This window comes from Rana temporaria, chromosome 1 (assembly GCF_905171775.1).
Source record: "Rana temporaria chromosome 1, aRanTem1.1, whole genome shotgun sequence".
Classification (NCBI taxonomy): domain Eukaryota; kingdom Metazoa; phylum Chordata; class Amphibia; order Anura; family Ranidae; genus Rana; species Rana temporaria.
Window position 1 is genome coordinate 459,652,201 of NC_053489.1, and position 14,337 is coordinate 459,666,537.

The following is a 14,337-nucleotide window of genomic DNA, read 5'->3' on the forward strand; positions in this document are numbered from 1 at the left end:
TCAGTAAACATTTCATAACCGTATTCCGGGGGTCCCCAGACCCCCCCCACCCCGGGGTGAAGAGGGCGAAACTGCCCCCACCCCAATAACTTTAGGGCACCGGTATGACCCTAAAACCGGGTGACCGGTAACGGATCCGGTTTCACCAAAGGTGATCCTGATCCAATGGAGGTGCACTGAGTCCACCACAGCCTCGACACCTCTACACTATCTCTTAGGGCTATCCGGGAGCCCATGATCCCCAATCACTGAACGCCCCTGCCGTGCAGGCCCAGGCCTTCAAACTGTAAGTGATACTCCCCAGAGAGATGCATAAAAACGAGTTAACTAAAAAAGAACCTAACCGGAGGAGGGAGAGAAGAAACCAGGGTCGGTATCCTACAATAAGTGCCAGCCTGTGTGGCCAATGGGCCATGTAACACCCACCCCTTGAACCATAGAACGTTATCCTTAACAGAACCACAAACCATTCCCCCCTCCCTCCCTCACCATAACTGTGACCTTTACTTTCCCCTAGCCTCCTATGCTAGGCTCAGTTGTTTGCAGGTAAACCCTCCCCAGAGATCCCAGCGAAGAAAATAGTCCCCCCAGGAGCCCCAGAGCTCCCGAAAACGTATCCCTCCCCCAGAGTCCCAGACAACGGACCCAGCCCTTATAACAACCAAAAACTAAGAAAAAAAAAAAAAAAAAAAAAAAACCATTAGAAAGGGAAAAGAAAAAAAAAAAAATTGCCTCAAAGAAAGCCCATCGGAGTTCCGATAGGCCTCCGCAAGGCAGTCAGTTCGTGGTATAGGAAAACAGTTCCCACTAGAGCCATCGCTGGGACCGGGGGTGGAAACAGGGGACCCCCCTCTTCGTACGGGATGGACAGATCTTCAGTGGTCCAGACCAGTCATGACTGGTGGTACTTCAGGTGATGATCCTCATGTAAAAGAGTTCTCTTTGGAACGCTTGTGATTCTGTGTCAGCCAGGTCTTCTGCAGCGGGCTTGCAGGCGGCGGTCTCTTCGTGGATCCAGGTGTCCCCCTGCCGGACTGTGAGGATGGCGGTTCCAGGGCAATCAGTCCCAATTGAATTAGCAGACGTTCCCCCTCTGGGAATGATGAAAAGCCAAAGTTTTTATTTCTGTATGAAAAGTTCACCCGCAGCGGGAAGGACCATCTATAAGTGATTTCTTTTCCCATAAGAACCTGCAGCAGCGGTTTAAGTGTGCGCCTCTTCTGCACTGTGTAAGGTGACAGATCCGCAAAGATTTGGATATTATGGCCGTTTAAAGTGAGATTGTCCAGTCTCCTAGCTCTCCTCATCACCTCCTCTTTGACAGCATAGTAGTGCGGTTTGACAATGATATCCCTGGGCAGGCCATCCGACCGGGGGGATTGTAATGCTCTGTGTGCTCTGTCAAGCTCGAGACGGTGCTCAGCGATATCCGGGATGAGGTTTTTAATTAGGGATTTCACCGCCACTTGTACCTCCTTGTCCGACTCCGGGACCCCTCGTACCCTAAAATTATAGCGTCTCGATCGGTTCTCGAGGTCGTCGATCTTAGCAAAAGCTGTCTCCAATTGGTCCTGAACCTCCTGCAACCTGGTGGAATTTTGATTGATACGCGCCACTGCCTGATCTGCTTTTTGTTCCATATTGTCCATCCTCATCCCCAATTGCAGCAAGTCTGCATGGATGGATGATGTGATTTGTGCTGCATTTAAAGCCAGGCTTTTAGAGAGCATTTAAGAGAAAGCAGCCATCATTGAGGGAAAGTCTGTGGGGACAGGGGCCTCCTCTTGTACTGTGCTCACAGACAGCAGCATGCCTGTGAGAGGATCTGTCATGGGGGTAGTGGGGAATCCAGCTCCCATCCGTTCCAGCAGGGATTCGGTGGAGGAGGGAGAAGCTGCAGCAGCCAAGGGGGGAAAGTCAGTACCTGGCGACTGCGGTGCGGGCTGGTCCTGATCCGCAATCGAATCCCCAGGCTGCGCCTCTGTGTGTAGGCCTCGTTGCGCCGCCATGTTGGCATAGCTGAGGGGGCCGGGATTCGCCGCCATCTGCGCCGTTAGGTTCCTTCTGACCGGCGTGAATGACATCCGCGGGGACCAGGGATGTTCCCCCACACGGTGAGTCAGGTTAGTCGGCTGGGGGGGCGCTCAGTTAGCTCCGGTGTGCGGTGTTAGGCCGTGGTGGAGCGGAGCCTCAGAAGCCGGTGGCCATCTTGGGAGCTGCCGCGCATGCGCCTCCCTCTGACCGGTTTTTAACCAACAGGGGTCCAAAACCTGTCCAGGCTCTGAAAAATCCCACCATACTGTCGGGATTCCCTAGAAGCCTGGATCAGCACCTGGCTCAGCCACTCAGCGATGCGCTGAGAGCCTGAGCCAGCTGCTCTCGCCTCCTCCACAGCCAAGCACTTCAGTAATGGCTGGAGGGGCAGATCAGAGAGACGCTGACAGTCATTGCTCTCTGCACAGGGCAGAGGGGAGAACTGAGCGATCAGTAAAGGATCAGATTTAGTGCCCCGTGAACTCTTTACTTGGATTTAAAATGGTATTACTATTAAGGCCTCATGCACACTGGATGTTAAAATAACGTTATAAAAACGCCAGTAGCTTTGCAGTGAGTTTTTCAACGTTTTTGCAATAGTGTTTTTTAGTGTTTTCTTTTTTTCAATGGATCAAAAACGTCCAAAAACTCTGGGGAGCCTTGTTTATTGGTGTTTATCGATGTTTATGTAGTGCAGTACCGCAAAAAATGGCCTGTCTACAGATTCGCACAACCGCACAATTGTCAGTTAAAGTACTGCAGTGCCGTATCACAAGAAAGGGCCTGTCTAGAGCATCGCACGACCTCGCAATTGTCAGTTAAAGTAGTGCAGTTATATCGCAAAAAATGGCCTGGCCTACAGCGTTGCACGACTGCGCAATTATCAGTTAACCTCCCTGGCGGTATGATTATTTCAGATTTTAGGTGCTGAAAGTGGTACCATTATTTTGCAAGGAAATTTGGCGTTTTACATTGTAGTCCTGTAATTCTTAGGCCCCGTACACACGACCAAACATGTATGCTGAAACTGGTCCGCGGGCCAGTTTCAGCATACATGTTCGGTCTTGTGTAGGCGCGAGCGGGCCGAATTCCAGCAAACATTTGCCCGCCGGGCCTTTTCCCAGCGGGCAAATATTCCTGGACGTGTTTTAAAACCGTCCGCTGGAATCCTGCCCGCTCGGACATGTACGGTCGTCAGTACAGACCTACCGTACATGTCCGAGCGCCCGCCGTCCCTCGCATGCGTCGAATGACTTTGACGCATGCTTGGAAGCCTTTAAATGGCAGGCCCGCCCACGTCTCCGCGTCATCGCCGCGGCGACGACGCGGACACGCCCCGCGTATTGTTTACGCGCGGACTTCTGTACGATGGTTAGTACAACCATCGTACAGAAGCCCTCTGGCAGGCATGTACGGTGAAAACGGTCCGACGGACCGGTTTCACCGTACATGTTTGCTCGTGTGTACCGGGCCTTAGGAATAACTCACTTAAATCTGTCCAAACAAGAGTCTAGTAGACATCTCGGGTATGAAAAAGTTTGAAAAACAAAATCTTAAATTATAATATAATAAATAATTATAAATAATTATAACAAATAATAATATAATTATAATCAACTCAAAATCACTGAAATTTGCTCAGTTGCAGAATTGTCGCTGTCATTAGTACTGCCGTGCTGTATCACAAAAAATGCAGTGCCATATTGCAAAAAATAGCCTGATCTACAGCGTTGCACGACCTCGCAATTGTCAGTTAAAGTAGTGCGGTGCTGTATCGCAAAAAATAACCTGGTCTACAGTGTTGCACAACCGCGCAATTGTCAGTTAAAGTAGTGCAGTGCCGTATCGCAAAAATGGCCTTGTCTACTGCGTCGCACGACCAAACAATGGTCAGTTAAAGTAGTGCGGTGCCGTATCGCAAAACATAGCCTGGTCTACAGCGTTGCATGGCCGCGCAATTGTCAGTTAAAGTAGTTTGGTGCCGTATCGCAAAAAATAGCCTGATCTACAGCGTTGCACGACCACACAATGGTCAGTTAAAGTAGTGCAGTGCCGTATCACAACAAATTGCCTTGTCTACAGCGTCGCACGACCACACAATTGTCAAAGTAGTGCAGTGCCGTATCACAACAAATTGCCTTGTCTACAGCGTCGCACGACCACACAATTGTCAGTTAAAGTAGTGCAGTGCCGTATCGCCAAAAATGGCCTGGCCTACAGCGTTGCACGACTGCGCAATTATCAGTTAACCTCCCTGGCGGTATGATTATTTCAGATTTTAGGTGCTGAAAGTGGTACCATTATTTTGCAAGGAAATTTGGCGTTTTACATTGTAGTCCTGTAATTCTTAGGCCCCGTACACACGACCAAACATGTATGCTGAAACTGGTCCGCGGGCCAGTTTCAGCATACATGTTCGGTCTTGTGTAGGCGCGAGCGGGCCGAATTCCAGCAAACATTTGCCCGCCGGGCCTTTTCCCAGCGGGCAAATATTCCTGGACGTGTTTTAAAACCGTCCGCTGGAATCCTGCCCGCTCGGACATGTACGGTCGTCAGTACAGACCTACCGTACATGTCCGAGCGCCCGCCGTCCCTCGCATGCGTCGAATGACTTTGACGCATGCTTGGAAGCCTTTAAATGGCAGGCCCGCCCACGTCTCCGCGTCATCGCCGCGGCGACGACGCGGACACGCCCCGCGTATTGTTTACGCGCGGACTTCTGTACGATGGTTAGTACAACCATCGTACAGAAGCCCTCTGGCAGGCATGTACGGTGAAAACGGTCCGACGGACCGGTTTCACCGTACATGTTTGCTCGTGTGTACCGGGCCTTAGGAATAACTCACTTAAATCTGTCCAAACAAGAGTCTAGTAGACATCTCGGGTATGAAAAAGTTTGAAAAACAAAATCTTAAATTATAATATAATAAATAATTATAAATAATTATAACAAATAATAATATAATTATAATCAACTCAAAATCACTGAAATTTGCTCAGTTGCAGAATTGTCGCTGTCATTAGTACTGCCGTGCTGTATCACAAAAAATGCAGTGCCATATTGCAAAAAATAGCCTGATCTACAGCGTTGCACGACCTCGCAATTGTCAGTTAAAGTAGTGCAGTGCTGTATCGCAAAAAATAACCTGGTCTACAGTGTTGCACAACCGCGCAATTGTCAGTTAAAGTAGTGCAGTGCCGTATCGCAAAAATGGCCTTGTCTACTGCGTCGCACGACCAAACAATGGTCAGTTAAAGTAGTGCGGTGCCGTATCGCAAAACATAGCCTGGTCTACAGCGTTGCATGGCCGCGCAATTGTCAGTTAAAGTAGTTTGGTGCCGTATCGCAAAAAATAGCCTGATCTACAGCGTTGCACGACCACACAATGGTCAGTTAAAGTAGTGCAGTGCCGTATCACAACAAATTGCCTTGTCTACAGCGTCGCACGACCACACAATTGTCAAAGTAGTGCAGTGCCGTATCACAACAAATTGCCTTGTCTACAGCGTCGCACGACCACACAATTGTCAGTTAAAGTAGTGCAGTGCCGTATCGCCAAAAATGGCCTGGTCTACAGCTTCGCACGATCGAATTGTCAGTTAAAGTTGAAGTGGTCTGACCAGGCCATTTTTAGCGATACGGCACTGCACTATTTTAACTGACGATTGCGCGATCGTGCAACGATGTACCAAAATAAAATTGATGTCCTTTTTTTTCCCCACAAATAAAGCTTTCTTTTAGTGGTATTTGATCACCTCTGCGTTTTTTATTTGGTCATGAACCAAATAAATCTTCGTATTGCTATGCATTTCATTGCACAGCTATGGTCAGATGACTTTGCTGCAAATAAACATCCAGTGTGATGTGACTAAGCACAATGACAGGCTAGCTCCCCTCGGAGCTTCATCCTCTACACACGTTCTATCACCGAAGAACAGCAATTTGCAAGCTGAGACTCCAATAGATGGAAACGTAGCGGAACAGCTCAGCGTGCTGACGTCATTGAGGCGCCTGCTCCTGTCCCTGGCCTGGACGGTGTCGTCATCAGGCAGCGCAGGTTGCCGGAGACCCTGGAAGCCGCGGGAAGGGAGAAGGAGGTGAGAAGAGCGGACTGTGTGGTGATGGCTGTGTGTGAACGGAGAACAAGGGAGGTTGTTGGCAGCTCAGTGCTCCGAGTCCCGTCGCTCACACGGACTATGAATGTGACAAGGAGCTGGTAGCTCTTTGTGTGTGGGTGAGAAGAGCTGACACACAGCAATACCACCAGGAGGGTTCTCTATGGACAGCCTAGGTCTTGTGTGGGCTCTGAAATGGAAATAAACTCATTGGTTGTAATAGGAGCTTGAGTCACGTGGAGCTAGTAGTCGCCATAACATGCCGGTGTGTGTATTCCAGTGCTGGAGAAGTCAAGGCCCAGCCTGTTCTCTGTCATAGAGAGTTATGTAACCTACATCAGTACCATGCATTCTTCACAGGCCCTATAGTAGAGGGGGAATCATCCACAGTGTCCAGACTCTTCACAATTCACACCTGCCTCTGTTGGTGCAAAGCACAGATTTATGTTCACACTGGAAACAGGTTCATGAATTTGTACTAGGCACCCTAACACATTGAGCCCAGGGCACCCATACGGACACTCCATCCATCGTGCAGCTGAGCTTCCTCCCCATCGCTATACACCGATATCACAGCGGCTAAGAAGTGATTAAAGCGGGAGTTCACCCATTTAAAAAAAAAAAAAAAAATCTCCCCTTAGCTTCCTGCTCGTTCGGTCTAGGGGAATCGGCTATTTATATTAAAATATGTGCAGTACTTACCCGTTTTTTTGAGATGCATCTTCTCCGTCGCTTCCGGGTATGGGTCTTCGGGAGCGGGCGTTCCTTCTTGATTGACATTCTTCCGAGAGGCTTCCGACGGTCGCATCCATCGCGTCACTCGTAGCCGAAAGAAGCCGAACGTCGGTGCGGCTCTATACTGCGCCTGCGCACCGACGTTCGGCTTCTTTCGGAAAATCGTGACGCGATGGATGCGACCGTCGGAAGCCTCTCGGAAACCTGTCAATCAAGAAGGAACGCCCATTCCCGAAGCCCATACCCGGAAGCGACGGAGAGGATGCGTCTCGTAAACGGGTAAGTACTGCACATATTTTAAAATAAATAGCCGATTCCCCTAGTAATAACGAGCAGGAATCTAAGGGGGAAAAGTGCCCTCTAAGGGTGAACCCCCGCTTTAACCTAGATGGGTGGAGCCTGATAGGGATTCAGAAACCATTGATGGTGGTCAATAAGAATGGGTTTAGGCATGCTCCACATGCCCGAGCCCGCCAGGAAGCTTACAGTGCGCATCGCTAATCGCAGTCAGACATTTCCCGATCTGCGGCGGCACAGACTTTCAAGTGCATCTCCATTCCCCCTCGCACTTTGAAATTCATGATTATGCGCTGCTGTTCATGTATTATGTCAAGTTAGGTAGCGCATTCAAAATGAATAAGCGGCCAAACTCAGCGTCCCAAAATTTAGATTCTGCTGCATATTTGCATGCTGAAAGAAATGGAAGTAAAATAAGCCCCTTCATTGGCGTCAATGGTTACAATCAAATTCCACCCCCCCCCCCCAATTGGTGTCAGTGGATGCAATAATAACCGCTAGCATTGGTGGCAGTGGACGCAAAATTGCCCCCTAGCATTGGTGGCAGTGGATGCAAAATTAACCCCCTAGCATTGGTGGCAGTGGACGCAAAATTAACCCCCTAGCATTGGTGGCAGTGGACGCAAAATTTCCCCCTAGCATAAGTGGCATTGGATGCAAAATTAACCCCCTAGCATTGGTGGCAGTGGATGCCATAATGATGCTCAGCGTTGGTGGCAGTGGATGTAACAAGAACTCCCTTCAATGGTGTCAATGGATGTGATAATTGTGCCCAGCATTGGTGGCAATGGATGCGATAATGACGCCCAGCATTGGTGGCAATGGATGCGATAATGACGCCCAGCATTGGTGGCAGTGGATGCATGTTTAACCTCCAGCATTGCCGCCGGTGGACGTGACGCCCAGCATTGCCGCCGGTGGGCACGACGCACAGCATTGCTGCGACACCCTGCATTGCCGCCAGTGAAAGCATAGTTTTTACATACATAGTTACATAGTAGGTGAGGTTGAAAAAAGTCCATCAAGTCCAACCTCTATGTGTGATTATATGTGAGTATTAACCACCAGCATTGCCGCCAGTGGACATGCCACATCGATGCCCAGCATTGATGTCAGTGCTGATAAGCCCCCCCCCCATTAATGATCATTTGGCTATTTACTCCTATCAAGCGAGCTTGTGATTCACCAGCAGGTAGTGCGCAGGTCCACAGCCAATAGACAGCCTGCTAATGGCTGTAGAATTCACTTACTTCCTGCTGTCCATCATAAGGAAGGAGTAGACCTGATGTGGGACCAGTCCCTCAGCTTCTCCATCAGGCCTACTGTCAGTGTCTTTGAGTGCTTGAAGACTATTGGCTGTGAAGCTGACAGCATCTTTGACAATTAGTGACAGTTGAAGGGCTAGCAATGGCAAACATGCCACAGCAGTGAACAGAAACAGGCACTCTGCCTGTCTCTGTACGCCGGCTTAGAGTTGGTCTTAATTGCCTTCAGTTTTGGTATCTGTGAACAGAAGGTAATTCTTGAATTTGGTGCAGCCATAGCGCTGCTTTTTAACCACTTACCCCCCGGACCATATTGCTGCCTAAAGACCAGAGTACTTTTTGCGATTCGGGACTGCGTCGCTTTAACAGACAATTGCGCGGTCGTGCGACGTGGCTCCCAAACAAAATTGGCGTCCTTTTTTTCCCACAAATAGAGCTTTCTTTTGGTGGTATTTGATCACCTCTGCGTTTTTTATTTTTTGCGCTATAAACAAAAATAGAGCGACAATTTTGAAAAAAATGAATATTTTTTACTTTTTGCTGTAATAAATATCCCCCAAAAATATATAAAAAAACATTTTTTTTCCTCAGTTTAGGCCGATACGTATTCTTCTACATATTTTTCGTAAAAAAAATCGCAATAAGCGTTTATTGATTGGTTTGCGCAAAAGTTATAGCGTTTACAAAATAGGGGGTATTTTTATGGCATTTTTATTAATATTTTTTTTACTAGTAATGGCGGCGATCAGCGATTTTTTTTTTCGGTATTGCGACATTATGGCGGACACTTCGGACATTTTTGACACATTTTTGGGACCATTGGCATTTTTATAGCGATCAGTGCTATAAAAATGCATTAGATTACTATAAAAATGCCACTGGCAGTGAAGGGGTTAACACTAGGGGGCGGGGAAGGGGTTAAGTATGCCTGGGTGTGTTCTTACTGAGGGGGGGGGGGGGGTGGCCTCACTAGGGGAAACACTGATTTTCTGTTCATACATTGTATGAACAGAAAATCAGCATTTCCCCCGCTGACAGGACCGAGAGCTGTGTGTTTACACACACAGCTCCCGGTCCCCGCTCTGTAACGAGCGATCGCGTGTGCCCGGCGGCGATCGCGCCCGCCGGGCACACGCACGGGAGTCGGGGGCGAGCGGGGAGCGCGCGCGCGCGCCTCCGGCGGCGCGCACGCGCCCCCTAGTGGCGGCTATACGATAGGACGTATAGCTACGGGCTCTCGCCCAGGAGAGCCGACCTGCCGCCGTATAATGACGGTGCGCAGTCGGCTACTAGTTAAAAATGGTGCTTTTCAGAACTACCTGAATCTGGCACAGGTCATTTAAAACGGTGGTCATCAACCCTGTCCTTGGGGCCCACTAACAGGCCATGTTTGCAAGATAACTGAAATACATCACAGGTGATATCATTTGTTGCTCAGTGATTGCAATATTCTAGTCTGCATCTCCCCAAGGTGAGGCTGGGTTCACACTACTACACTACTTTCATCCTACTTTGCTCTGCTACATTGGTCCTACATTTATCCTACATTGGTCCTACATCCATCCTACTTTCATGAACAGGATACTACTTTGGTCCGACTTCAATGATATTCAATGGGCCTGAAGTAGGATCAATGTAGGACCAAAAGTAGTACAGGGAGCATTTTCAAAGTCGGACCGACTTGTGTAGGACGCTACAAGACGCTCTCATAGGGAAACATTAAACACAGAGCAAAGTAGGATGAAAGTAGTGTAGTAGTGTGAACCCAGCCTAATACATAAAACCTGTCCTGTTAGTGGGGCCGGAGGACAGGGTTGATGACCACTGATTTAAAAGACACCACTAGATAAGTGTTGCAAGTACTTAATTGCTCTCCCTTTGATTGTACCTAAACTGTAAAACAAAAATGTAATATATTGGAGCTTACCAGTCCTAAGATGTGTTGGCTGCTTTTTTTTTACCTTTTTCACCTGGTGATCCTGCCAGTTAGGGCTTGTTCATACCAGCTTGTACCCTTTTAAAAAAAAATATGTTAACACTTCAACATTCTGCATCACAGAATGTTGCAGGGACATGCTATGAGTTGCTATGTGTAATAATGCAGAATGTCTGCATTTTTATGTATCACAACCCGTCTCAATACAGCATTCTGGTTTGAGCCTGCATTGATCTATGCAGAGTAACACAATCAACAGACCTCATGTGAACATGCCCTAACACACGTCCTGTCCTAGGGTGACAACACTTACACACTGTCCTGTATTTAGGGTTTGGAGCATTGTCAACCTAGGACAGAACATACTGCCTACCTGTACCTTGAGCATCACCATCAGGGATTTAGGGAACTGTGCCAGTGCCAGAGGAACTGGTGCAGGAAGGAGAGTTTTGAGTTCATGGAGATGTGGGTTGACATCTCAGCCAATTACTTGATGTATATCAGGGACAAACTGCACCTAAGTGGGGAGGTTGCAGCTCTATTGGGGGAGAGGATGGCCCGAAGGTTGGAGGAACTTTTAAACTAGGTGGTGTTGGGAAGGTATACAAAGAAGCTGTACCAGGCAGTAAGTGAGGGTCAGAGGGTTCTACTGTGGCCAATGTTTAAAGTGTAACTAGAGTACTTAAGACCAATGAGTGTAGGCTAGCAGAGTTGTATGTTAGCCTCAGAACAAGCATAGAGAAAATATGCGCTTGTACGACATTAAAAGGCATGCTCATAAATGTTCAAAGGACGCAAGAGAGCAGAGAGTAGGGCTGGGGATGACGGAGGCACGCAAACTGACAGCGACGTCAGGGCTCGGCAGCCATTATAAACCGTGGTCAGTTTACAGGAAAAGGGAAGTGCCAGGCAGGATCAGCCAGATATTGCAGATGATACAGGAGGCCAAATTACACAGCACTGTGCTGTATAACATGCTTTAATCGCTTGCCGACCGCATATGTACTGATGCAGGTCGGTTCTATTGCGCAAAATAACGTACCTGTAAGTCATTTTGTGCAATAGCCACTGGGAGGGCGCTTTGCTGGAGGCGCAATCGCACGCTGATTGGACACGGAATGCCAATCAGCTGGTCCAACGGACCCGCTATTCACCAGCCACCCGCGATCGTTCCTGGAAAACAAGGCAGATTGTCATTCTGACAGAAAAGATGGAGATCTTGTTACTGCTAAGCAGGAACACCGATCTCTGTCTTCCCTCAATCAGTTCAACCCACCCACAGTTAGAAAGCACCCCCTAGGGACTTATTTAACCCTTTGCTAGAGACACATATAACCATTTGATCGCCCCTGATGTTAACCCCTTCCCTGCCAGTGTCATTAGTACAGTAACAGTGCATATTTTTAGCACTGGTCCCCAAAAAATCGCTTATCGCCACCATTACTAGTAAAAATAAATAAATAATTTAAAACAAAAATGACATGAAAATATCCAATCGTTTGTAGACGCTATAGCTAGAAAATTACTTAGGACCCATATACATAATGTATGTTTTTTAGCAGAGACCCTAGAGAATAAAATGGTGGTTGTCGCACTGTATTTGCGCAGCGGTCTTTCAAATGAATTTTTTTGGGAAAAATACACTTTAATGAATAAAAAAAAAATGTAAGGTTAGCACATTTTTTTTTGTATACTGTGAAAGATGTTACGCTGCAAGAATCATGATCTTTATTCTAAGCAAAAATTGTGATTCTCAATTTGGGCAGAATCGTGCAGCTCTAATATGTATTATAGCAGAAAGTAGGGGGAAAAAAATCCTTTTTAAATTGTTTTATTTTTTTTGTTTTATAGCGCAAAAAATAAAAACTGCAGAGGTGATCAAATACCACCAAAAGAAAACTATGTGTGGGCAAAAGGACATCAATTTTATTTGGGTTCAGCATTGCACGACCATGCACTTGAAACGTTTAAGTAACGCAGTGCCGTATCGCAAAAAATGGCCTGGTCCATAAGGGGGTAAAACCCTCTGGGACTGAAGTGGTTAAAAGAAATAGGATCCATTTTTTTTTTTTTTTTTAGGGTAACGCTTTAACTATGCAACAAGAAGTGTATGAGAACTGCAGACCACCACCTCTTTTCATCATACCATGGGCGAGGTGTTCAGGAGTTCACAAAAGAGCTAATAACATTGAGAATACAGTGCACAGGAAGTTTAAAGAACACCCGATTTTGGCAAGACCGGCAGATATTTTCTTTATGCTTACAGAAAATGTACTTGGCTTTAAAAGCTAAACCTAATGCAGTCTTCACTTAGAACTGATAGGCTGCAATATATGACATTTTTGTTCTTGGGCTTAGTTACTTTTCTAGCATCTCACCAAAGACTTGTACTCATTAGTCCACCACACCTCTGCAAGATATACACTGTGCAGCATAGGTGGCCCCAGGCTGCTTCTTCAGATGCATAGAAAAATCTATTTTATTCCTGCAGGAGGAATTCCCCCATCTACATCGAATGTGTGGATGGGGGAATGGATCATTCTTCATTTAACCCGCTGGTTGAACAAATAAAACTCAATGTATGGGCTGCCTAAGACTTTTGGATGTAAATCAACATTTGAGGCCACAGCCTAGTAGATCTTGGTAAATATACATCTGTGGAGGGAAATAATTGGGATTGGCTAGCTCATGGCAAAGGGGAAAAACAAATAAGTGCACTTTATCTGATTCTTTAAGCAATAACTATACAATAGCCACATGCTGAACACAGCTTTTTCTGACACTTGTTTACAAGTAAAACAGAAAATAGTTAACCAACTTATAACTTTTTATTTCCCTGGTGCCTATCCATGGCAACATACTGTGGAGAGGTGACCCCCGGTCACGGTGTGTATTAACACCTTCAGCCTGGTTTTTGTAAAGACAGGCATGATGATTGCACACTTGTGGGCTGGGTTTATATTCCCCTCAGGAAGAAAGCTCAGGGCTCCCACTTGGGAACAGCTCCACCCTACAGGCAGGTGGCCTGGTGAAGACAGCTCCACGAGAGGGAGAGAGACAGGCGGTCCCTGGGAGTCTAAGGCTGCAGGAGGCAGTTGTGGCCCGAGAGCAAGCAGCACAAGGCTGAGCAAGTAAGCTCCAGGAGGGAGTTTTGACTAGGTAAGAGTGAGTGTACCGGGAAGCTGAAATTTCTGTTGTACAACAATGGTGGAACCCCATGCGACAGAAGATTTTCTGCGATGTTTATTTTGTTTTAAATAAAATTGGGCTGAAACGCCCTTAAAACTACATTCTGGACTGACCAGTGTTCCTCAAACGCATACACCACTTGAGCTTAATCACCCCAAATTGTTACAATACGTATGACAGTAGCACCGTCCACAGGACCAGTGCATAGCGATAAAAAGTTACACCCACACAACAGCCCATTACCTGTACATCGCTAGGAACGTACTGGGTGGGTTTGGTATGCTGCCATGGATAGGCACCAGGAAAAGAAAATTACAATGAGTAGGATACAATTTTTTTTTGGTGCCTCCGTGGCAGCATATGTATGATAGATCCATAATTAGATATCTGGGTGGGAAGCTTCAGCAAATTAGATCAAAAGAAAGTAAGCTACTGGCTTCCTGCCAAAGACAGGTGAAGTGAGGACTATTTGGCCCCTCAGTAGTGCTGAAAGAATGTGCCATAATAGAACCGGATTGGCTCTCCTGCCTGCCAAGTTGGCTGACATCTCACTATGAGATAGGGAAGCAAATGCCCACAGGCTCTTGATGCCATGACAACAGCAAGGCTGTGAACTTCCTGCAGCTCAAAGAGCTTCCCCAATAATTTTTATACGAGAAGCTGGCTTAATATAAGTGAATGTCTGCCTGGTAGAAAAAAACAAATTGAGCGTCATCTGCGATACCTGCCCCATCTGTACCAACACCAAAACAAAAGAGGAAAGTA

At 47.1% G+C, this 14,337-nt stretch overlaps 1 protein-coding gene across 1 annotated transcript in view; it reads left to right on the top strand.

The window, feature by feature from the left end:
- The first annotated feature begins 6,036 nt into the window (after nucleotides 1-6,036).
- SMARCAD1 (SWI/SNF-related, matrix-associated actin-dependent regulator of chromatin, subfamily a, containing DEAD/H box 1) overlaps nucleotides 6,037-14,337 on the top strand; it is a 175,558-nt gene continuing 167,257 nt past the window's right edge. Inside the window, exon 1 of the mRNA XM_040327899.1 lies at nucleotides 6,037-6,132. The gene's annotated coding sequence lies outside the window, so the exon portion shown is untranslated. The remainder of the gene's footprint in view (nucleotides 6,133-14,337) is intronic.